This window comes from Epargyreus clarus, unplaced genomic scaffold (assembly GCF_041222505.1).
Source record: "Epargyreus clarus isolate Ecla_fem2 unplaced genomic scaffold, WU_Ecla_fem_2.2 ptg000015l, whole genome shotgun sequence".
NCBI lineage: Eukaryota > Metazoa > Arthropoda > Insecta > Lepidoptera > Hesperiidae > Epargyreus > Epargyreus clarus.
This window is the reverse complement of record NW_027332223.1, coordinates 10,417,088-10,443,646: the sequence shown is the minus strand read 5'-3', so window position 1 is coordinate 10,443,646 and position 26,559 is coordinate 10,417,088. Positions and strand designations below refer to the sequence as shown.

At 36.3% G+C, this 26,559-nt stretch overlaps 1 protein-coding gene across 1 annotated transcript in view; it reads left to right on the top strand.

The window, feature by feature from the left end:
• mib1 (E3 ubiquitin-protein ligase mind bomb 1) overlaps positions 1 to 26,559 on the top strand; it is a 190,567-nt gene that overhangs the window by 6,729 nt on the left and 157,279 nt on the right. The window lies entirely within an intron of this gene.

The following is a 26,559-nucleotide window of genomic DNA, read 5'->3' as shown; positions in this document are numbered from 1 at the left end:
CTGGGAGCAGAAACTTATTCCACCACGCATCTCCAATTTATTGGTTGGAGGGGTATGGGGTGGAGATCAACTCATATAAGATGTTTTCAAACCGCCATAAAGCCTCCAGCGAGCTTTAATGACCATTAAATAATAATAACAACCGGTGCTATTAACAAAGGTATCCTCCGAAGAACGGAAGTACAAATTAGCTATAGTTACTATCGGTCATCCACCCATTTCTGACCGCGCCTGCAACAAAAATTTGTAGCTCGGTTGAAATCGAGTTTTGTTGAATAATTCACTGCCGAATATACGCTCCTCTTAGACGCTACCCAATTAAGGTGCGTAATATCTCTACGAACTTTTTATGCCGATGTTCATAACTTTATAATCGGATTAAAAACAAGAGAAGCTGTAAAAAACAAAAAAAAACATAGTACATTTCTCGCGAGCGATATTTTCCCGTAGCTCCATATCGCAAGTTGTTAATATCGCGTATATTTTGTTCGGAGCGGCGTGAATTGACGCGCACGAACGTTTGGTGACACAATGCTTGTCATCCCCCGCGGCTCTGCGAAACAATGGCGGGGAATCGAGCCGTCATATTCGGCTTATAAATTCGTGTAGTTTTTTAAGCTCTGCCGAAATACGTGACTATGCTAGTTTTGAGGTTGATTTTTCCTTTTTGTCCGCGATACGTTCACTATTGAGAGACAAAATGCTTCATTGATTAATTATTGCTTGGGATGACTTTGAGCAATGATGTATGGAATTTCATTTTTTTTTGGAACATAGGGATCATAGTAATGGATGTATTTTTTACGTGCTCATTGGCTTAGTTAATACGTAAGACAAAGTTGAATTAAGAGCCCTCAGAAGTTCAAAATATTTTTATTTTTATTTTTTAATCCTCCTTAATTTATGTAAATACAAATCACAGGTTCACAATTATTAATCATTTTACCATGAATTTAATTATAGTACAAATCCGATTTAAGTGGTTTGTTCAAAATTCTTAAGACTTCTTTCTCACTGTTAATAAAATAATGAGACTATTAATTGCAAAGCGTTCGCTTTCCAACTTACCATACAATACCATGAATTATCACTGAATAAGGATATTGTACAGGTAGAGCTTTACGCCTCTTTAGGTTGCAGTAACAATTTCTAACTCAGTGGGTCATTAATTTATGGGGTAAAACTTCAATAAAGTACGTGAAATGTGGCTTTGAATAGGTACACGTATTCGTTCGTCCCATACATACACTTTTAACATAGATGAGTAGAGTTTCAGTTCAGTCCGTAATGAGTGTAGCGACGCTCTCAGACATGCGGTCTCCATAATTGCCAAACTTTGCGTCAACCCGGCCTCCGCGCCCCGCAACTTGTCGCTTACCATTGTTCTCGTGACAGCGCGTGTGTTTTACTCTCCTCGAACGCTTAATGCAACTATGAACGTATGCAATTATCTTATAATGACTACCATTATGTCCGAAAATTACGTCATCTCTCCTAATACAGTGAAACCTGGTTAAGTGAGACATCAAGGGTCCCACTTAACCAAGTTTCACTGTAATTTAATATGAAACCGCTCCATGCGGGGAATTCATTTCTAAAATCTTTGTTTAATTAAATAACTAGCCGAGATCAGGAGCCGTATTGAAGCGCAATTGAGTGTGAAGCTATTAAAATCTGAATAGGGCATTGTGGAGGCTCGTCACCTTGATTCACCGACGGCGCGAGCGTCTCGTCCTTAATAAAGTTAGTGCCGTCGACGTCGCCCGCGACTTGCTCGTAGCGCCCTCCGGCGACTCCAAATCATCGCGCTTAAACTAAAGGCACCGCTCAAACTTGTCTTCAAGATATTCTTTTGTTTTAAATCGTGCTTCACTTTGAGAGCTACACTTTATATCTGAGCTGTTTCGTAAAGTTTCATTCACTATTGGTTAATTCGAAACAATGATATTAGATCGAATAGATTCACATTCATTCAAAAAATTATTTACGCTATGATTCATGGAAAGCAAAGCAGTCTAAAAAGTTAATGTCATAACATGACATAATTATCATGTTCTAGAAAGTCCTTTACTTTTCACATTTACCAATGTCATAAACAGAGTTAAACCATAGAAATAGATTACAACAATTGCGTTGGTATTTTAGTGTCACTTATAAAAGCTAATTTACCACAAGGAGAATTGGTTATATCAGAGGTATAATCAGAGAATTAATTGGATAAGTTCACAAATAAGGCCGACATAGATTAGTTAAGTAAATATCCGTTATAAGCGACATCCCAGTATTATTGTTACGACTTAAGGAAGAGGGAGACTGTGTGAGGAATCAGCAAAGACGCTTGTTACGTAAATATCGGCTGGGCGTGTTGCGAATTGGGCAGAATACACGATGAGAAGAGCCGTAAGCCCCATTTCTTGCTGCATAAGTCGTATTCACTTTTCGTAAAGTAGATATGTGACAGACGTAGAAGAATTATGTATCGATGTACCTTAAATGTAAAAAAAAAGTTTAATTGACCACCTAAATAGCTTTTCTATTATATATGAACATTACAAATAAATATGTATTTTGTGTCGCGGTTGCTTAAGTGAAGCATTGAGCTCCTCATTATTATTTACTTTGAGATTTATGTTTCTTGTACTAAAGTGGCTATAGAGATACCCATTCTTGCTTTTAAGAGCTTGTTAATTTACGCCGCTACTTAAATGTGAAAAGAAAACGAACAGTTATTTAAGGTGTAATTAACATTTTTTCCGGGGTCGCTGCATATGTAATAGAGCACGAGTGAAACACGACCGCTCGCCACGAAACGGAAATTCACAGCCTTTCCATTTCTGGTTATGTGCCGATTTATATTCTGCGCCCACCCGCCGCCTGAGAAATCTCATGTTGGAGGTGCTCTTTCAATTTGAATCGGAACACTCGGATCGGGGAATAATGTATTTCGATATCGACCCTCCGCTCGGAACGAATCCTCCTGTTTATCGCCGTTCTCATTTATTCGGGCGTCGTCGCGCCTTTATTTTTTCAACGAACCTACTGTCGCACTGTTTATCCTCCGTGCGCTACTATTAGCAGGCTCTTTATTTGAGACATAATCAGGTCGCGCACACTTAATTGAATTGTCACATAATACTATTACATTTACCTCGGGCCTCGTATTCAAATATGTTGGCTTCGAATAATGAGAAACATTTTGCTCTCTTTATTTTTGTGTTTCGGGCTTAGAAATTCAACTCATTAAGGTTGCTCGAAATTTTCAGGTTTTGCCAAAAAGAGAATCGTTAAAATATTATTTTACCCAGTGGTATCATATTATATTATTTTATGGTTCACCCGTTTTTGGGATGATTACGTCTTTCTTACAATAATGAAGATGGTACATCTCTTTGCATTTTAATTGTAGCGGTACACTAACCATCTTCATATTAATTTTGTCTTTTAATAGCAGTTCTGATGCTGCATTCTGGTTCAAAAGATGGCTATTCACAGATTTATAAGTACATCATCTTAATGAATAATTCTTACTTAGTCCTTTAAAATGAGGTGGAATTCTTGGCTATGTGGGAGTCTATTGACGGCAGAGTTCATTTAACATCAGGTGGGCTACATGCTACGTGTCCTACTTCCATTATACCTATAAAAGTGGTTTCCTCCCCAAGATCACGTAATCTTACGTGTGCGGAAGTCGGAGTGAACATATAATTTACCCTTGCTGTAAATTGCGGGTTGCTTTATTATACAGTCATCGATAATAATCGATTAAGTCGAGATAATTAACAATCGCGTGCGATACTATTGTAGCGGTGTACACAATTAAACGATTTTAAATGGTTTTATGTCGTGTTTGTTTTGTACTTATTACCGTTTCAATTAAACGCTGTAACAGAATCCACTTCATTTAATCCGCCGTTGAAAGCAGCGGAATTGGAGTGTTTTAGTTCGCAGTATAATGTTATGAGTGTTTTATGCTTTTAATCGTTTTAGTTTCGTAATATTTCAATGTTGAATGTCTTTTTGTTTTTGGTTAAAGTTTAGTATGAATAGCCGTAGGGCCGTAGCCAGAGCTTACTTTTGGGTATGATATATTTAAAGTTATCTAAAGCACTATATTTACTAAAGTGTTACTTTATGTATTAAACTCTACTTGAACTAAGAAATAACGAGGTGATTTACGCGAAACCGGTCCGATCTGATGAAGATATTTAAAACATAGCAAAATATTTTGAAAGGAAATTAATTAGCTGTGCCGTGCGCAATTCCCTTCATCCCTCGTGCGATGTAAACGTAATATAAAACGAGTATTATTTTGAACTATGTAAAATGAAATTGTTCTTCCTCAAATATTACACTACGGTATTTGATGCATGAAAGCTATTTGCCTCGAAACAAGTGTACGTACTCTATAGGGAAAATTATTCCGTTGAAGACTACGTCACGGCGACGACAGCGTTATATTAACAGATATAGGAATAGGGAATACTCGTAGCATGTTGATTTATGACACTCTCGCAGAGCGCTGTTTTACGGGAAATAAGTACTAAAAGAAACTTAAATAATGCATTGCTTGCTTAAATTATTCGATCACGGTTCTCATTCAGTTTGCCATTCAAGTGTATTACTTTAATTGGATGTTTATGACGCAAGTAAATGGTAAATAATTATAATTTTGTATTCGGTACGAATTACTCTCAACATGTGTACAACTTGGAAGTGTATTCATTTCTTATTTTCTTATTTTCTCGAATTTCCGTCATAATGGAAAAACGAAGGGTATTGATTAAATCATTGTAGCGGAATGTTATGTAAGAGAAGAAGCGTTTGGTCATCGGCTGTTGAGAGTTTGGCTCATCAGGCATTCGAGTCGCGGCGCGGGCATCCAGCGGGCCCTTAACCCAAACAGGCCCCTGTTTCTCCTATTCGACGACTATTTACGTCGTTTCGTTTGATAATCTGCTATTGTTTCGTGGGGATGCGCGCCATCCCTGCGCGAATTATGCCAGTTATCTATTGAGGACGTGTGCCGACTACGAATATGTATTGAATAAATAATTCATCCCCGTCCCACTGGATAATGACAAATTTCTAAGTTCTTAGAATGCTAATGAGAACGAAAGTGGATAGCTCAATTTGTATATTTGATTCGTTATATCTAAAACATGATTCGCATGCAAATACTTATATACTTTATTTAAAATTAAGTGAACTCCTCAATTTTCTGTAGGTAAGGGCTAGATAAAAACAAGTTGACAATTGGTACCTTACAGTAACTATGTCGCGGCAGTAACTTGAAGCTCCTGTCGCGAAAAAAGACATAATTTTACAGAAATTACACAGTCACGTATTCAAATTTCCTCTGGTACTTGTACGCGCATATTTCGTTGATAAGTTATCGGTAGACACAAGTCTAAACGATTCATGAGGCCATTTTATTTTCGTTTATGCCCCTATTTGTATTCTCTCTACCATCGTGGCTAGAGAAATCTCTATACAGGAGACGCTCTTTCAATTTGAATCGAAACGGCCGAATCAGGAAATAATTTATTTTAGTAGCGACCTTTTTATTCGGAATGGCTCAGTGTGCTTAACCTATTTGGGATAATTTTGTTGTTTTTGTTACCTATAATGGTTTTCATGTTTATTAACTACATAAAGTGTCCCAACTTATCAATCCTTGCATTATTTTCATAAAGATTAGCTATACAATATTCTGTAGTGTAGTTATGTTAAGTCTGAGACCAAAATAAGACAAAGTCTCTTGAATTTTGGTTTAGAAACGCGAATTCTGACTCGTGTGAATGACTGCTCAGTCATTAGAGATTTCGTGAATGTAGTGAATGTGAACTTTTTGTGTAGTGTCGAAATATTATTTGCATCACATAACGATACATAGGTGTTTCTTTTTTTTTTGTTTTTTTTTAACAACTACATGACGACGTACGCAATTATTTCGACGTGAGCATAATTCGTGAATACTTTGTAAATTGATAGAATTTGTTCAAGATGTTCTATCTTTCATTTTTTGTCCGAGTTAAAAATTAAGGCAACAGAATTACCACGATGTAATCAACGAATTACATCTAAGAAGATTCTAAATATTCCATACACGTCGGTTGTTCACATTATAATCACGTATCAAAACAGGTACCTACTCGTATAATGTCGAATTATGAACAGCCTATCAGCCTTATTTAATTATAGTATCGTGTTACTTCCACACTCTGCTTCGGGTTCCAAATTGGTACACGCGTCGTTATTCATCTTAAACTAATTCCTGATAAATGTCATTCAACTTTTGTGTATTTTTTTTTCATTATTATGGCCTGTTTTACAATGTCCAAATATTATGTTCCTCATATCTATGATTCAGAGATCAGTACCCTTACCATGAGTTTTTACGTTTTGACAAATATTACTGTTTTGGTATTTGTTTACGTATTTGCCCATATAATTTCCAATCAGCGCCCCTAGCGGATTGTGTCAGAACTTGGAAATTGTATGGGCCAATACGTAAACAAATACCAAAACAGTCATATTTGTCAAAACGTAAAAAGTCATGGTAAGGGTACAGTAGAATATAATATTTTTAAAAGAACTAAGTGACAAATAAATGGTAAGGAAATTTAAGTTTCGAACAATGCGATAAAAAATTTTACTCAAACGTTTTGAAAGAGGCGCCTACGCAATTATGTATTTTTGTGAAAATTTCCGATCGTCTTTATAGTATCGAGAACGTCGGGATAAACGTTAAGTAGAGTGCAGTAAAAACAAACGTGGTTGTTTATGTAATGGAAGGGATAATGAAATTTTATCTGTACGAGTTGTCAGCGAAGCGGGGCGGTGCTGACGGCGCGCAGCCTCGCTCTTCGCTCGCCGATTCTAGCGTCTTACCGAAATCTAATTTTCGATAATCCCAAGACTGAGTCCAGTCTGTGAGGCGCACTTTGGGCAATAGTTTTCTATTGTGTTGTTATTGGAGACCAGCTTATGGGTTTAGAATTCATTTCCGTTGGACATGATAGTATGAACAAAAGGAATACAACTATATATTAGTAATAGACTGCACATGGATAGGATAATTATCGTGCACGCCTTATTATCGATTGGTAATAATAACTTGTTCTGAAGTATATTTCAAATGTCAATGAATTCGAGATAGTACAATTGTGAAACGGGATGAAAGTTTTTGTATAAAACTCTGATCAATGGTTCATACCAATAGACTGGATAGGCCAGTCTATTGGTATGAACCTAGTAGGTTTGAAAAAAAAATGAGCGCGGTTGAAGAAAAACTTTATTGACACTACAACAGACTTCAATGTCGATTAAATAAACTTCCTATCTTAAGATAATCAAAGTGTGAAATGTTCTTACGTGTCTAAAGAAGTTTTACTCAAAAACTGTATACAATATTAAAGTAAATATGTGTCAGACAAATAATTACTTTATTATATTTAAGCGATAGAAAGAAGCAAATTAATAGATGTTATTTGTCGTCTGCTAGACGACCCATGGCGCCGTAATGACGTTGTGGTAAAGGGATTAATTCTGCTTGCCTCCGCTCTCTTCATGACTTGTTTTATACTGAGATCCTATCAACAAACACACAAACATTTTTATTAATTAATTGATTATAATTAACAAATTATTTATTAATTAATTGATTATAATTTGTTAATTATAATCAATTAATTAATAAAAATGAGGAAATGCACATGGACATTGGAAAGACTTCATGTCTGATGGCGTTCGAAACATAATAAATCTTAATTTTTTATCAAAAAAAAAACCATCATTGTCTTACACTTTTTACCACTATTCTATTTTCGTAAACAAAATTATAAAACGGTTATATACAGAATCCGAATAAAATTAGTTTATTAAGTTATGTAATTTATTGTAGCTTAAGATCGTTTTATACTATTTGATATTGGCGATTTTTGTTTTCCTTCATTTATAAAAATGTCAGAGGAAAATTCTCTTAAAGCTATTTTCTGTGTGTGTATTTTCAGGTACAATACCTGAATTACTATTAGAGGAAAGACGTCACATAAATCTTAGTGCAAGGGCCGATAACGTCGTTTCAGCGGGTTTTATAAAGGCTATTTTCTTCCGGTATTTTAAACCGATTGATTTAATTTAAGAGCTATGTTGGCTTGTGGTTTTGCCTATAAGAGGACGTACGGGAGGTGCTTAATTAACCCGTGGCTGGGCGATGCGCCGCTCCGAACAGTCTTGTGGTGCGAGGCGCTACAGTCTGATTTATGCTATTTGCGCGTAAAGCGGAATTAATGGCTTTATTACTCTTGTCTGTTTGGGGATCTCTCCGCGCGATCCGTGCTTCTCGTGGAAAATGTCATTGAATTACTGAAATGTGATTGGGCCTCGTGGATCCATATCAAGGATTACGATACCCATTATTTACGGGATTTTCCATCGGCGTCGGTAACAAAGCTCCATAAAACTTCTGTTTCGAATTATTTTACTTTTACACTTAACGTTAATCCACGTTAAAGGTGGAGTTACGACTTGCTAAATGTCTTAGTGAAACGTTTTATTACGGTCCTCGTGTGCCTTATTTTAGGGGCTATGAAAGACTTAACACTTAAAACCTCCAGAATAGAATAGAAAATTATATCAGTCGTAAACCTGTACGAATTGGGATTACCTAAGTTATGATACAATAATTATAGTTTTATGTTTTGAAGTGAAGTAATTAAATTAATAATTAGGATTTAAAATAAGTACAATATTGAGTGCGCGAGTGTCGTATCATAAAATGTAACATAAATATACCAACCAACATCAGAATCAGAAGGCTTACTATAACATTTTTATATGGAAAATTAATTAAATGAAGCGATTCGCAGCCGCGTGAACAAAACCTGTATGAGCCGAAATGAAATCTAATATGTGATTAATGCGGCAGCACGGGTTTCATTATAGAATATCATAATTCTTGTGAAGGTAATATCCAGTGTGGCACACATTCCGGCCGGCAGCGCAGCCCGCAGGTGAAAAATTTGAGCTCCGACTCGTTGTGGCGCGGGCTTAGTGTTTTATCTCGGCTTAGCGTTACGAGGATTTGTGGCTCGCTAAGTAACGTTTTATGTCCCTGGAACGCTTGCAAGTTTGTTCCCCAGATAAATATGTATCTGCGACGCTGCATTCAAAGTTACGAGCGAGCGCGGTTTTTCTTTTATTCGCTGCCAGTATAATATGCTTTATTATTTAAGGAAAATAACAAGTGTACGCAAGTAATAAACACAAGTATAACGCGTAAATATATTAGGGCAAGTAATGTTACGATGTGCTTGTTTCCTACAAGAACTTATATAGGGTAAATTTATATTCAGTCATGTATGTTGAATGTTGTATTAGATATATAGTGAAACAATAGTGTTGTCTTGAGCGTTGTACTAACAAAACGCTATTTTGCAGTCATTGTTACTTTGCGACGAGTTGATCGTAAGAATGGGCATTGGAATTATGTGGAGTAGGTATGTGCCGTGATATACTACACCAATCATAATATGATCCTATCATTTATTACACCAAGAGCTTTAGAGTCCTCATTAGTACTTCTGTAACTACTATGTTAATGTTATTTAAATATCACATAACAATAATACACGGAATGTTTTGTTAGCAAGAATGCATCGGGTGCAACAGAACTGGATTTCCTTTATAGTCTTAACCGCGCCGGAATCGCGAGTCGTAAATAACGTGCAGTGCACGCTCGCTTCCTTTCTTTCTGCTGGGGAGTAAACCTTCCCAGTTCTTGGTGCTGAAATATATTGGCGAAGTTTGATACTTAGGGACCACGGAACACTAAAGTTCAGTTGCGGAGATATAATAGGATTAGTGAATTACTTAAAGATAATTCTTGCCACAATGATGTTCTGCGAAGTGTAATTTTGGACGTAAAATTAATAATAAATGTATACTTATCTAACATGCTAAACGTGTTGAACAGAATAGTAGATACTGGAATGGAATTTTGGTGGATGGTTGGTCACTTTGTCCCTGTGTTGCTGTCGTCGTTGTAGAACACGACCGCGGCAGGCTGGCATGCACCGAGCGGTCCGACGGAATGCGTAATGGTAGCCAAAGGATCCTACACCATGCTCTGTTGAATAATATATGTGCTTGCTCCGTGTTCCAAATTGCAGTGTTAATAAAAACCGAGATCGTACCATGTGAATAATTACTTTGCAATCATAACTCTACCATAGGACTCTATTACGTGTATCAAATCAACATGCATAAGTATAAAAACCTATGTCTTGCATAGATATTTAAATAAAATCTCGCGCATCGCCTGAAGATGAAATCGGGACCTGGATGTCAGATCAACTTGAAACCATTATTTATACACAAACGCGTGTTTCATCTTTGTTATAAAACAATTTGTTAGATACCGACTTTAATACTTTTAATCTCCTTTAATTATACATGACATTTTTTAAATGTATTACTAAAAGGTTCGTTGTGTTGTGTGGTTGTTACATAAATTACGCTTTCACGATTATTTATCAGTTTATTTAGGAGCTTATCCATGCTACGTGCTTCACAAACCGTGTTTACAGGCGTAGAGTAAAATGGCGGGCGGATCTATGGTTCGAAGGGTTTGTTTAGATTTCATGCGGGAGTGGAAACAGTAGAACAAAATAATCAGATTCATCAACCCTTTGTCTTGGAGCCGCTGTTAGCCCGCTCGTAGTCGGACGCGATTGTCTGTGTCGATTGTTTACTTCGTTAGCGGAGCTCCTATCTCCACCCGCACACACGTCGCTTTAACAACCTTTGATTGCAACGTCGTATAAGTGAGATTTCTTTCTTACAATAGAAATGTCTAGAAACTGCAAAACTCGGAATCTGATTGAAAATTGCTGTTATAATGTGAGCAACATATGGCACATAAAAGCGTACGTAGACGCGATGTTTACCTTAATGGTTGTAGTTGTATACTTGTATAGGCTTCTCGGCTGTAGTGCTTGGCGCCACCTGCGTCCTATACAGCTCCACATCGTGTAAATTTATGTATGCTTTCAACGCTTTTACCGTGTGCCACCTGACCTGGCAGGCGGACATTTCGCCGGACAAATGTCCCCCTGTCCCTATTTATATTGGATACCTTATTCTAACTCCCGTGAGCGACTGTTCAGTATAAAGCTCGTGATTACGTCCTATAACGTGAACGTACATCATTGATTACATTGAATTAACTTTGGCGCAGTCCCCTTTATTTGTATTTGCAGGTGGTTCTGTGAACATTAAAGCTTTGGAATGAAAATGATGTTTTCTCTAATTAATTTACTATATTTACACTTCTTTGCTTCTATCTGTCTAAATTATAATTTAAAAATACACTAACTAATATGTAGTTAGAATAGATACGAATAGTGTTTATGATTATACTTTTAACCAAAAAAAATACGATTGATTTTAGACCGCCTAGGTTTTATAAAATGTTACCAATTTGTATTCGCAATTGAACACGGACTTTTAACAACAAACATTTATTGCCTTTACCTTGTTCGAAATTTGGACATGGCATGTTAATCTAATCGGAATTCAAAACGTCCAGCAAATATTATGTCTCGTTGTTTACAGTGAAACTTTTTTAACGCGTGGCTCTGAATAAACTGACGGTATAAAAATACAAATACAGACCGGAGTAGTGCAGTAAACTTAGTGAAACGGAGTTTACAGCAAAATTATACACAAAAACGGTTTAGTTTTATGTTATGGTGCCGTATCTTACGTGTCTTGCTTCTCCCCAGCACTCTTTTTGGTTGTATTACGGTGAAGGATTGTGGCACCTATTTCTGCCTTATAACAGTAGCGTATGCGCGGCTGTGTGAAATTTAAAAACCATACTTTCAGGAGTCCAGAACGTCTTGACCTTTGACGTGATTGACCTTTGATTTTCATATAAGCGTATAAGCTCGCATTCGTCGCTAATCTGTTAAATACTACTATTATATTAAAAAAGATCGTACAAGTTGTTTAAGTAAAGCTCTTGGGATTTATTTTTCGAACTATCGATTATTGCTGCGTAGTAACCGTCTCGTGGCGCGGCAGGACGGTATTGCAGCCTCGCTATAAATTTTATCCGCAGCTGCTCCGGAACACAATTTTACTTGGAATCTTTCACATAAGAGCCCTTTGTTTCCACTGTCTTAAATAGGTGTCTCCAAACGAACAGACAGAATGTTACGCCTGATATTAAAAAAGTTTTTCTATAACGACTCAAGAGAGTGAGCGAGGATTCTATTGCAATCAAATCCATTTATTTTTTTATTTTTATTACTTTTATTGATAGCTTCCACTGTTCTAGTGTCTGTTAAATTTGAATCACCGTTTAATATTCTAAAACTTATAGCGACTTCTGATACGGTTTGCTCTAAATTAATTTCTAAAATGAAAAAATATTTTCTGAAGAGCGCTGGTGCTTTAATTAATTTAAAACATGCCATTACTTGGCTTCTTAATAAAAAGTTCAAATAAGCTTTCCCTACATAATTGAATTCCATCTTCGATCTTGCCAACTCAGAGCGAGTTTGACCGAATGTTTGGCCGATCAATGTAGTTAGACGTGGTTAACTTTAAATTAGAGCAAACTAACAATTTAGCTAGATAAATGTAACAAAGTTTCAAATGTAACAGTAATTTAAGTTTGCTGGCGAAAATATCTTTTAACGTATAATACCTACGAGCACAAATAAAAAAGACAATGAAAAGCTATTTTTTAAATTGTTCGATACGTTGAATAAAAAAGCTAGTATTTTCTGTTTTAAAATATTCCGGAGCACAATTTTATTATTATAGCGAGGCAACCGCAGGCGGTGCGTGAAACAAGAGCCACTATGAAAGCGATTGTGGGGCTATCATGCCCAGAGAGATTTAGTGAGCAGAGATACGACGTGGTTTATTATCTAACCTCTTGTTACTCGTGGTACAGCCTGCCGTCCTCGCCTCGCTCGGTGATATTGCCGGCATCGAGTGAAGGTTACAAATGCACTGTGTCGCATAACACATTGGAGTGCACTAATTTGATGTACTGGACATGAGCTATGTCGTGTCGCGCCGTTCGTTATTAAGCTTGCATTAGCCCCTGACAATGATGAATACAAATCTATGCTAAGCTAGATATATTAGGCAGATGAAGTACGGTGTTGTGTACTGCGGCACGATTAAAGTTTAAAATATGGCCTTAAGCCGATTTCTGGCCGATACTGCTGATGAGTGCTTACACATATATACACGTTAGCATGTGTATATTTTACGTATTTCTATATAACGTGTATGTTAGAATTACTACCTAACACAACAACATACTCACATATAAAAAAGAAAATTATTGTTTTATATGTAAATATGTAACTACATATTGCATCTTATTTAAACATATGATTAAGTCACGTTCTAAGAACTGTTATAATATATGGTAAAGAACTTAAAAATATTTTATATTAGATCAATATTAAAATTCTTCTGTGTTTAATAGATACTTTGTAGAACAGGTATTTCACTCTGATCTGTAGTCGAACATAATAGTTTTATTTATATTAAGGGTTGCCATTTTATCGTTTCCGTGTTCAAGATCACCATGGTCGGCAATAATTTTAAATAACAAAATCGACTTATAGTAAAAACTAAACTGTACTACGGCAACAAACGAAATCATGTTCTTGTCTTTGTAAAGAATCTGCAAACTACTAAGTAGACTTTAAAATTATCGGTTACATTTTCTGTCTGCAAACAGATGAACTTTCTAAGAACTTTTCGCTTTGTGTCGCCCAACACTCATGCATAATTTATTTTGTCACAATCAATATACAATTCCTTCTTATTTTTGTTTTATATAAAGGAAGAAGAAGAAGATAAACGTAAAATGGAGAGCATCAAATAATTTTCTCGTCTGCGAAACCTCTTTAAATTGCCTGACTATATTAAACGCGTCTCTTTTAGTAACGATGTGCTAAGGCTGAAAAATACATGAACATTTCCTCTACGTTAGGTACGTGAAGGAAATGTTCCAGTAGTGGTATTATAAAGTGGCCTCGCTCTTGCAAAGCAGCAATTCTAGCCTCTAACAACGACACGGCCTTAAAGCAAAAAGTCTATATTGCTTTTGCACTACCGCGCTGCAAACGAGTATTAGTTTTTATCGCTCATTTATAGGTAACGTATTTATCCGTTATAAATGCATACACCTACTAAGATGAATTAGTTGAAGGTAAACAGAAAATAAATTATGTATTAGATACTGAAGAAGCTACTGAAGACCGGTATATATTGGTATGACGTCATACTTTGATGTCGATTGAATATATAGGAACTTTTATCGCACTAAACACTGACATCGTCTCGAATTGATAAAGCAGTTGACATATATATTAAATTGACTTATTACTAATTGGTAGTAAATCGTGAATGTATTTTTATGTTAATCTATATATCTATCTTATTCCTTTATACGGACAATTCTTTTATAGGTATATTTAATCTGAATCTCGGGAACCGCTCCAACGATTTTCATGAAATTTAGCTTGCAGGAGGTTTCAGGGGCGATAAATCGAACTAGCTCGGTATCCTTTCTAGAACAAGTTCTTTTAAAAAAAGATACAAATTAAATCTCGGTTATCCGGATAATAATAAAATCTAATAATGTTTCCTTTAATTTCATATTGCAATATATACTATGAGAAGTGCAGTGGGCGTAAAAAAACTACTTTTTAAAATAGTACAATTTTATTTCACATATCTAGATAAATTTTAATGTTTACCTTAACGGCTTAAAGAAATAGCTTTTGTTTATTTCAGCCTATATGCATAATATTTTAACATGATGCTCTGACATGACAGAGAATTGATGAAAATAAAACTTAAGGCGCTTAACGAAAAGCCGAATCATCGACCAACAATTATTATTCCTCATAAGTTTCCGTCCGCAGAACTTTAAAAGTTTACACAGCGAAAAGTTTATATAAGTATTGGCAAGCGAGGATCCTGGTTCCCGTAGTTGGCTCTACAGCTCGAAAATACTTAGAGTTGAGTGTGTAATTAAAATAATTTACTGACAACTCGACACTTTATATACTTTTACATATTCTTATTTATATTGAAAACTTAAAAAGCTTTTTAGTAACATAATGTGATACACATATCGTGGGGATGCATAAAAAATGGATGGTCCGTCATCTTAAGTTGTCCTCCATATTTTGAGTGACGTCACTACTCAGTAACCCATTTATGCATTGTCAAATTGTTATTCGAATCAAACGTTTATATAAAATTTTAGCTCAATCGGCTGGGGTTAGGTGTTTTAAAATCCAGTTGTAAGATTTGACCCTCACAGACATATGAACTATCAACAAAAGTTAAATAAAAGCTTGCAATCTTTCTTTCTAATAAATAGCGGTCAAATGCCTGTCGGACAAATGACAGTGAATGATTTGGTAGTCGTTTTATTGGCAGCAGTATAAGTCGGTATTTTTCAGTATTTTTGGGATACTGAAGAAAAAAGAATTATTTTTGACTACCCTACATATTTTATCTGAACAAATATGTATTGAAAACGTACTTTAATTTCTATTAGCTATATTGTTCTTTTTTCAGAATTTGCCACCGCTTATCGGTTTCAAGTTAGAGGGTGGAATAATTATTACGACTCGTAAAATATCGGCTGAAATAAAAATTCATTAGGAATTCTTAATTTATCATTTGTGCAAACCTGTTCAAAGATACGTCGTAAATTATGTGTCATAGTTTTTTAGCTCCTATTTACGGAGTGCCAGCTCTGTTTGCGTTTGTAGATTCTCTACACCATTATGCTATGGTTTATGAAATCGTTTTTTTTATGCAGTGTCAAAGTAATATGTTTATGACATACGAGCAGACGGATAGGACGGTTCTTCAAAACCTGCAACTTAAACTTGTACTGAGAGTACTGAGAGACTTACTTTAAAGAATAGATATTTTAAATAAGAAATTTTATAAACTGGAGTTTACGTTGACATCCCATTTTTGACTAATATATGAACTATTTAAATCTCATTTTACCGTAAATAGCGATGAGATATACCCTACTTACATATCTCGCGTCGAACATTCGACGAAGGTTTCACCCTCGTTTTAGTATTGGTAGAATGCTAATTAAAATTGCTCCGAATAGATTACAGACAGTTTCTGGCAGCGAGCGCTTAATGCGTTGCTTTTACGACGTCACGCTTTATGCCCGCTCATTAGCGCGTGTCTCTACTGAACATTTTTTATGGGTACACATTCTCTTCCCACTTACAGTTTCTTACTTTATTTCATTAGTTTTAAGTGTTCCGAAAAAGTTATGGTCATCTTTATTGGAATGCGACCGTTTCGCGTAATATTAGCTGTGTTAATGGCTTGAAAATTTAATATCTTTACTTGAATTTAAGTCTTGATCATTCTTTATCAGATACAGAAACACGAGATTTTCCAAGAGTTTCTTTAACTTTAAGCTTTATGTTCAATGTAGAAACTACTGAAAGGAATAAAATATTATTAAGAAGATCTTAAGGACGTAGTATTAAGTCTAAGTACTTAGGTTGGTTTCCAAGAAACTAGGCCCATCGCGTTGTTTATATTTATAATACTTTGTTCGTAGAATCTGTTAGCATAAATATTCATAATTTGTGGGCACTCGTAACAATTAGCAATTATTAGCAATAATTATTTGTAAAATCGTATTTTCCACTGTACGCGTATTGGTTGGTTATTGTAATACGATAAAACTGCAGTAAATTATCGTTCGCGCGCGTGGTGCATTAAATTATTGTTCCATTAATTGTATTTGTGGGTGTGTGGATACACTATCGTAATTTTGAAATATAATAATCCAGTTCCATAGGCGGGCGACAATGGTCCGAGCCGCTCGTTATCGTGGGAATTACCTATTGTTAATGTTTTAATTTGTATCCGGGCCGGCGTCCGTTCCAACGTCCAATTCTCTCTCACGTACGACAGCCTAAACCGTACCTAATAATTGTGTATGCCCTTTTAGTAATTCAACTTTGTAAATCATATATTATTTGTGTTCTAATTTATTAAATGTTGTATGAATTACACGGTAACTTACACATTTGAATGGTTTCGTGTATCCTTGTTTCGCATTTTATAGATAGCGTCTTAAAACTCTTAGTAGATTAACAAACATCATAATCTTTACATTTGTAAATAACTCTAGTAACATTATATTACATATATATAAAGCGCTTAATCATTCGCTAAAAACGTTCCAATAATTCCTTGTTCATTGGCGGTGAAACAGAATGGGCGGCCATTTTCTGAACCTGGCCTTTGTGCTTTACCGTCGGTTTGTTTATTTCGGGGCCCTGCCTCGTAAACACTCGCACACCGATATACAAAAGTTGGCCTTCTTTATTTTCTCTCTAGAAATTCTTTTTCCGAATTACCATGGGTCGCTAAATTTTTCCAGGCGCTGTTGTTCAGCGTGTATTTTAAGTTTGTTTTCGTTAAGAGATGTAGGTACCCAAGTAGTCATCTACTACCTAAACAGACTAGACTCGAACTAATAAACTTGTAAATTTTGTTTGTTTCTACTGTATTTTAAAACGTACTTAAGTTCCGTACAGAGTATAAATTGTGTACTAGAAAGTTGGAAGCACTTAAGGTGGAAATGTTGGACAGCGAATGATCTGATAGCGGCGGCCAAACCCCCTGTTTCGTAGGTAGCTACTTAATTTACTGCCACAGTAACGCCACGAGCACGCTCCATATCCACCGCGTTATTGCCAACTTGAAAACAAGAATATCGCACACATTTCCTTCATATCTCTTGAATTTAAGCGTCTGCCACCCTCACTTCTTTCCCATTTCTTCCCTTTATACCGTGTTTGTGTGAACTTTCCGGTAAGTGGTTATTAAATAATGTTTTTGTTACTAAATTTATTCTTCTGTTTTCTTTCAATACGTTTACACTCTTTCTGTTTTCCAGGAATGGTATACAGTCGCGAAAGTAATAGCGTTAACGATACCTTTCCGCTCCGCTACATCGCTAAAAGAAATAGAAAAGTGCGAACAGTATTGTTTCTCTGTGAAATTACTTTGAAACGTATAAATTACAGTTTCCTTAATCTACAATAGCTGCTCGTTGTTGTTGAAGAGACTTGTTTCGTGAAGTTACGTCTTAAATTAAATTGTGATTAATTATTTGGTAAATGTTATTCAAACTAAAATTAGTTCGATTTATACTGACATTAGGTTCTAACAAACAAACAAACCACCGAAGAAAACTAAAGTACTTGTACATTTTTGTTGAATAAGATAATAGTTTTATAGCGATTAAGGTGCAAAATAAGCCTTGGAAAAGATCTTAAAGCTCTAATTCTACTTAAATGATTCTTATAGCCTTCGCAAGGGGCGATATCAAAAACGCTACAACACCCTGGTTATTTGAACCTAATCTTTTAGAATGCCGCGGAGGTGATCTTGATACCTATTTCTTGGTAAAATAATTTATTGGAATCTGCATGGAGTCATAGCACACCCTGCTATGAGAATGCTTTACTACTTTTAAACAACATTGTGTCAGAAAAAGAGGATTTACCCGTGACGTTTCCACGTGGATGCATATCGCGCTTTAAGCTCAATGGTTCGGGAAGTGCCTAACCTTTGCGAATGGGTTATAACAAAGGCTTTCCTTTTCTTTTCAACAAAATATGCGCAACAAGAAGCTGTTAACTCGCAACACTTCCAATAGCTATTAAGTTACGAGTGGAAGATATGAAAAATCCCGGTTAAGTTCTGTGAAATACGTGAATGTGGTTTTAACTTCCCGACTTAATTACTTTCAAGAGCGAATATAACTTGGTAATATAAGCAATTAGAAACTTATTTGACGCTGCCGGTCCGCCGGTTCCGCCCCGGGCGAAGGAATCGTGAGCGGGATGAGCCATTACGTGCTTTCGCGGAACTTTTCCTTTTAAAACTCGTCTCTTACTCTTTTAAAACTTATTATATTGGATAATTTGGCTGAAAATATGAATATGATGGCTACAACTTTAGTAATTTTAGCCGGCGAGGAAAAATTCGCCGATTACGTTATGAAATATGATCTCCTACGGGGCTTACCCCGATTACGGCTTTATGAGGATCCGCTTTATTATAGCCTGCGCGCGATATCACAGGGAAATCACCATCGACTTATTGGAAAAACTACGGAAAGGATTAATTTTTCACGTTTCTCTCGGGTGTGATATTTTATAACAGTAATGTCCATAAACCAATAAAAATTGACGCAATGGAATATTTTGGTATTCAGAAGTTTTTATTTATAATATCGAAGTAGCAGATCATCATGGAGTTTATCTGATGATATCTGATGATGTACTGGTAGCGGACCTCATATGACTTGCTACTATTGAGGATTAAGATAGTCACCTCATACGTAAGTCAGCTGACATCCATACTCTTCCACAGAAATGCAAGTGGAACTACACTGTTTCTATCAGCCTTCACAGTTTTGCTGCTTACTAGGAATGCAGCCCTCTTGATGTTATGTTATCATGCAGATCATTGTTTTTCCATATACATCTACAACCGTCCTGATATAGAATAAGCTGACTGTTATTTTAAATAGAACAATGGTAGTGATTTATTTTTAAGCAAACGTCCGTGGAATGTGATGTATTACCTAAGTTTAATAGGATTAGCGAAACTTCGTCGCAAGTACTGGCGACAGTATCCCGGGGAATTTCAATAGCAGCGACGGCGTACCGGATACGCACAGGGACAGTAGGACTCTACCTATGTAGGTACTTGTATTACCAATTATGCAAAGCGTCTTCCGCGTTGCGGTGCGCGGGCGGTGGTGGAGCTCGCGGGGCGCAGTAGGGCGGTCGCTGTCGCGCTCTTTCCTCACTCGTAGCGAAATAACGACCTCAATTTGCATAACAATGCTCGTCACCCCTTATTCCCCACCAGTGGCTTTCGCAGGCAACACGGTCGTGTCCCATCGGACCCGACACCTTTTTTTTGTCTATAAAATCTGTCCAGTGTGAATTTCCATTAAAATTCATAAATTCGTTCATAAAATTAAAATAAAAAGAAAATAAATTCCCTAAATCAAAACGAGCCATAATGAATCCGCATTGATATTCAGTAACGGAATGGCGCGCACGGTGTGCGGCTTAACTTTTGATTTAGTGAGGGCGGCGTGCGGCGGGCCGCAAGGACGCCGGTCCCCGGTCGCCGCGCGCCGGTCGCAGGAGCATCCAGCGCGCCGCCCTGCGCGTCATCGCAACGAGCGCTTTTGACCGCGCTCTTAACTTCTTCGTATAACTTTCTGTTTTAATTGAATCAAAGTTTTCGGCTTTTTGCGGCGAGCGTGCCAGCCACGCACGCTTCCCTAACTCCAATAAACTTTCTTTATTAAATTATTGGAAGTTTAGAAACGTTCGCCTTTGAACGCGAAACAAATTGGAGATAGTCTTGTGTTGCAGTACACTTCTTCGCTTTTCTGAGCTCGCTCATAAACTAATAACAACTTCTAAAGGGTATAGGGTATCATGCCTAAATAATCCAAATTTTATTTCGTATGAAGACATGAAATACCTAAATCAAAATGCACTTACCCTATAATATGATAAGATGATAAGATGTAATTCATAATAAATTCACAGAAAGTTGTCCTTTATTGTGACCATCTAGAATTGGCGATAAAAATTTATTTCTCAAGTGTGATAAGACAAGACTAGACAAAAGAGATAGTAACTATACCCGGCTGAGATAACTCAGAATCCTCGAAGTAAACTAAACAGTTCATAAAGATATACGATTTTCCCTGCTAACGATTGAGGCATTCGTCCGGGGCATTGTTTTGCGGCGTAGCGTTATCTGGCACGGAACGAGTTGTCGTTCCAGTAATTTATAGATCTTTCCCCGCCCCAGGCTCGAAGTAACGATTCGGGCCGAGGTGCTAGTCTGCGAACACCGAGTCGGCCCGGCCGCCTGAATGCTATTAACGGTCACGTAATACACTGCTGACTCCTCACGTTCCGGATTTAAATTTGAGTTAATATGTCGCCCTCTGTCACATTTCTTATTGTATTGCGTTTTCACAGTCCTATCTTTGTATTTATATCTGTGTCCTTGTCGCTGTTTGTTTGTCGCTTTATTACGGGTCCTGCAAGTATTAATACAATATTTGTGCCCAATTGACAGGAATCAACACATTGGCAGCGTAGCGTTTGGAATTCGGTAAAAAAGTTATTACCACTTTAGGTTCGTCTCCATGCCTTCATAAATTGCTCATTTCATTATAGATACTACTGCAATTTATTCATTCAATAACAGTATATTTGCCTTAACAAGTCTAATATTTTAAACCTCATCATTCCCATTGTATTAACGTAACGAAACATTTATAAAATTTATTTCGCTATTTAAGTCACAAAAACCTGTTTAAGGGCGGCTTAAGTTAAATTTGTCTGAATTTTTATGGAGCTTACCAGTTCCATAAAAAATAAACGCTATTCTCAACGGCACCACTACCTTTGACCTCGCAAAAAGCGTAATAAGCTACAACGATAGACTCAACGTGGAGGTAAGTGCAACCGGCAGGTACGCCGGCGCGATGACAGTGCTATAGCTCCCAGCGGGCCCCTTCTGCGATCCTCGTAAATTGCGAATATTAGATTATAAGTACGGGCTGTGGCGAGCGGCACGGGGGCCATCAGTCGAATATCGAACTCGTTCACTGCTTAACATGGCGCCGTGATCTGAATCTGCTTTTTAGTTATTCCCCTTTGTGTCATTCGCTTTTGCTCGGCACCGTACGAACACCTATTATGAAGCTTTTTCTACAAAATTTTAAAATTGTCTCTCCTTTATGATGCAAATTCTAAAGCATACGTTCTTTTTAATGAATAACCTACAGGGAGATATTTAAATCCCTCTATACCGTTATAAATTTGATAACTGTTTTGGAAGCATTTTATGTAGAGTAATAAAGCCTTATTAATTGAGTAACTACCTACATGTAAGGTACCTAAATTACCTAAATTACCTAAATGTAATCAGCCCTGATAAGCTACTGTATCGACTTTAAAGACATGGTGGTTGTACATATACTTACATATACTACCCGTTACCTCCGACTTCTGCGTATTTTTTGTGATTTAAATATGTTACGTGTCCTATAACAAATTATTATCATTTATTTTAAGAAAGATTGTGCCGTGAAAAAACCTGCATGCCTGTGAGTTCTGCATAAAGGGTTAAAAATATACGAATTTTGTCAATCCGACAAATGACCTAAGGTATTGGCCCAATTTTATTAACACAATTACTATCATTAATACCGAAAATGGAATGTGTAGCTTAGATTGCACAGCAATGTTCTACTTCAAATCATAGAGTTCTATCACCTTTTTAATTTACTATTAATTAGGTCGCAACGTAATACCTACATAATATGTAAATATTGGATTGGCAACGACTATACTGTTGAGCAATGTAAGAGCACTGAAATTCGCGCAGTTTGTATTAATAACGTAGTTTGAGAAACCTAAATCTTATACAATCAGGATCAAGGCACATTTAGATACCCGATAATGTGTGTACTCGTATCTATTGTAGACTAAATATTTTCAAGGACTCTTGCTACTTAATCTCGTAGCAGTTGTAAACACATTGTAGTTAATTACTACAGTACACTATATTTCACTCCCAAGTAAAAGAGTTTCGGGTTTTAAATAGGTAACCGAAATTGAAATTTAGTCAATTTATTTAAAGGAACATATCGTATTTCTTACAAATACAGTAACATGTTTATCATTTAAAATTTGAAGTAAACATAACTATAGCACATTAGGGTACATAAGCAACATTAAAAGAAGATGAAATTTACTTATTTGAAACGAAAATATAATTTCGTACATTCGTAAAGATTAGGATTTTATTGTCTGTTTTCTAAAACGCCTGCTAAATAATACGTCTTAAGTACACTCTACCAAACTTTATTACACGCATTATTTAGCTTATAAAGACCTATTTGTTCTTCAGGCATTTGGCTCCGGGGCACATATGATAATTTTGGCCGTAAAATGGCGCTCATGATAATAACAACAGCTGCGACGGGTGCACAACGGTGTCAGTTTGCCTCCTTGTTCCGTTACGGCTTCATTAAGCGGCACCATACGCCGGTCGTATGTACTACAGCCTGGCTATATGAATAGCTTGCTGATAGAACAGCAGGGATAATCTATCAAGTAACCTCGCCATTCGAAAAGGCGAAGAATATAAAAAAACTATTTCGAATTATTTGTCTAACTGGTTTATCTTGGAAATAACTTTAACTGACTTCGAATCAATTTTGGCTCTACTACCTGGTAAAGAAAGTATCGTAAATATGTTCTTCGATAATAGCTAAGGTGTTCCCCTAAATTTTGGCAAACCGTGTACCTAGAAACAATATTCCTATTGAAGTATTGTACACGAGGGAATCCGCGTGAAAATTCTCGTATTATATACAATTCATATGCATCGCTGACTTGTACGAACAGCATAATTCTAATACGTATACGAGTACTACAAACTCCTTCGCTGTACCCATAGCAGAGCTTAGTCCGCGTTTTGTTTAATTAAAATTATTTAAATGTGCCCTAATTGAAACGCACATATGCGCTTTTATTACGGTTTACTTTAGCGTATGTTTGCTATTTAATTCTCAGTGCAGACTCTCTAATTAAGGATCTTCAATTTTACTACTACGAGAAAGTTCTGTTGTCTCATGTGTACACTGTACATGTTTATATCTAGCCTATTTCGAGAGGAGTAATGTAATTCATCTGTGTAAGCATATATTAATTAGGATTAATATAGATATGATATAGATTAATATAATAGATGTTAGGACATCTCTTTAGTCTTATTATTAAGTTCCAATTATTATTTTTTGTATAGGCACACTGTGGTAATAATAAACTCTTAATTAAGTTTCTTATTTATAATATGTAGTTATGTAGCATCTTGTCTAAAGAGTACTTCGTTTGTGGTAGTAATATTTCATCAGTGTATATTAATTAACTTGAATTTCATTTTCATGCTAAAGTAAACTTTAGGTGAGATAAGTCTGCAAAGCATTACCGGTCCCTAGGCTCGTGAGCCGCCGCGTGTAATTACTCTGGGACTATGGGAAATAGCTTACGACCGTTGAACCACTTTTGCATTATTACGTTGAATGATTGTCGCATTTTGACATACATATTTTGGGCCATGTAACTTTGTTACGGGCAACGAAATCATTGTCTTTATAAAGATTAGATTGGTAACGATGTATCCAGTGTGCCCTGCGTCCGTCCCCGCTGGCTGGGAACCGTTCCGTGTAATTACTCTGGGAGTATGGGAAATAGCTTACTGGCCGCTTAAGCTGTTGTGTTGTTTCAATAAATCAATGAAGAAAAACCTCACTGGTAATAACCAGTGAAATATGATTATTATGCAAATAAAATCTCGATTTATTCGTTAAGCAATAGCATTCGTTTGTTAGTGTAAACATTACATTGTAAATTATCTTTATTCTAAAAAATCACTTTTGAAACTATTGGTATATTTTCATTAAATATGGTTTGCAAATTTTATCATCATTATGTAAAGCGCTTATCAATCTTATATTATCTATCACTGTAATGTTTTGCTCCGTATAGATTTATTTAATGTAAGTACGTACATACGTAGGTGTATATATTTAAAGATTTATTTATTTCATTGTATACCATATGTAAAATGTAGATTGTAGAGTCTCGTAGAAGTCGTAGGCGTCTGACAGCGTGCCGCGAGGCGTCGTGCTACGCGGCCCCACGGCCTGCGAGCCGTCCGCCGTAATTACTCGGGGACTATGGGAAATAGCTGCCCGGCCGTTCAAGCACTTTTGTGTTTTTACAGTTAATCAATGCAGAAAAAACTCCAGTAGAAATATTTCTTGGGACGTGATTACACGCGTTCTCGAAAATAAATTTTGCTTGTCTTATATTTCTATAAATTTATCAAGAATTTATCAAAAAAAATGCGTTTTCGCTTTATTATTAGTCCACCTAATGGTATGTGGTGACCACTGCCCATGAATATCTCTAATTCAACCCAGTTAAGATTTGAGTCTTACCTGATTTCCGTCACAAATATGTTGGTACCCCTGCGGACATAGTTGGAACGCCTCGAGAAAAAAGTCTCCTTTATCATACTTTTCAAAGCGAAGGCTTTTGATTCTGTTGCGGTAAACAAACGTAAGTTTACTTACAGGCATTATGAAAACTTTTTCAGGATTGTTATTACAAATAATATTTAACTATCTAACCTAACTTAAATCCGTAACGAATATGCTACTATAAGTTATTTTTAAAATGTTCTTCATAGAATGTGATGAACTCTTGAGCAACTTTAACATTTTAAAAAAGGATGCGATACACGGCTCATGTGCGTATTAGAAATTAATTATCACTTGCTAAAAGGGTGAAGGAAAACATCGTGAGGAAATCTGCGTATCTGAGAAATTTCTAAAAAAAAAATTCCAATGGTATGTGAAGTCTACCAATACGCAATTGGCCAGCGCTGTGGACTATGGCCTAATCCTTCTCATTCTGAGAGGAAACCCGTGCCCAGCAGTAGGACAATAATGGGTTGATCATGATGATGATGTGTCATCATCACTCACTCACTCACCTCAAATTCACGGTTTAAAAATGCCATATTGTATGACGATATCAAACTTTTATTCATATGTTAACAAGTCATATTATAAAATAGCTATAAATACCTTCCTTATTAAAATATAAATTTACTTTTTTCGTTTCTTAAGAATATTAACACAAAATGACCTTTTCAATTAGCCTGTTCGCCCTTAGGGAGCGGCTAAATCAAGTAAGGCTTTAGAAGAAAACGGGTGGGTAATGAGTAACTTATTTGAATCAATAAGGTGTGACTTTGGGTTTTTTGCTACTACTAGCTTAAGCTATAGGGAAACTTATTTGTGGCATTTCGCTACGTAAACGAATTCGTAACGATGAGATTTGTACAAACAAAAGTTATCGACAGAGGTTTCAAAATTAGCGGGCAATGGAAATGGGCCGGCCGCTTCGTTTCACAGAATGACAGCCGTAGATAAAAGTTGATAGTGGTCGTTTAGGCCAAAAGCCTTTCTTTCAATTACCTAAATACATAATATCTTTCAAGTGGCACATTACGATATAGTAACAAGAGGAGGAAAAATATGTTATCGCTCATCCTGAAGTATCAAAAATTTTGCAACCTAAAATTTTATACTAAAAGGAACAAAAATGTTTTTGTTGCCTCACCTTTAAACTGAGCACTCTAGGGAGACCGTCCGACTGACTGCGATTGTCTAGTGGACGGGGCAGGTCTGCATTCATAGATAGCCAGTAGATTTTTAGCGCAAATTTAAAACTCATACCCGTTTTAGACAACATTTAGAGTTACCTTCCCCGTTCAAAAGAAAACTGCGACATCCAAGCTCTTTATCTTTTATTGCTGTATTAA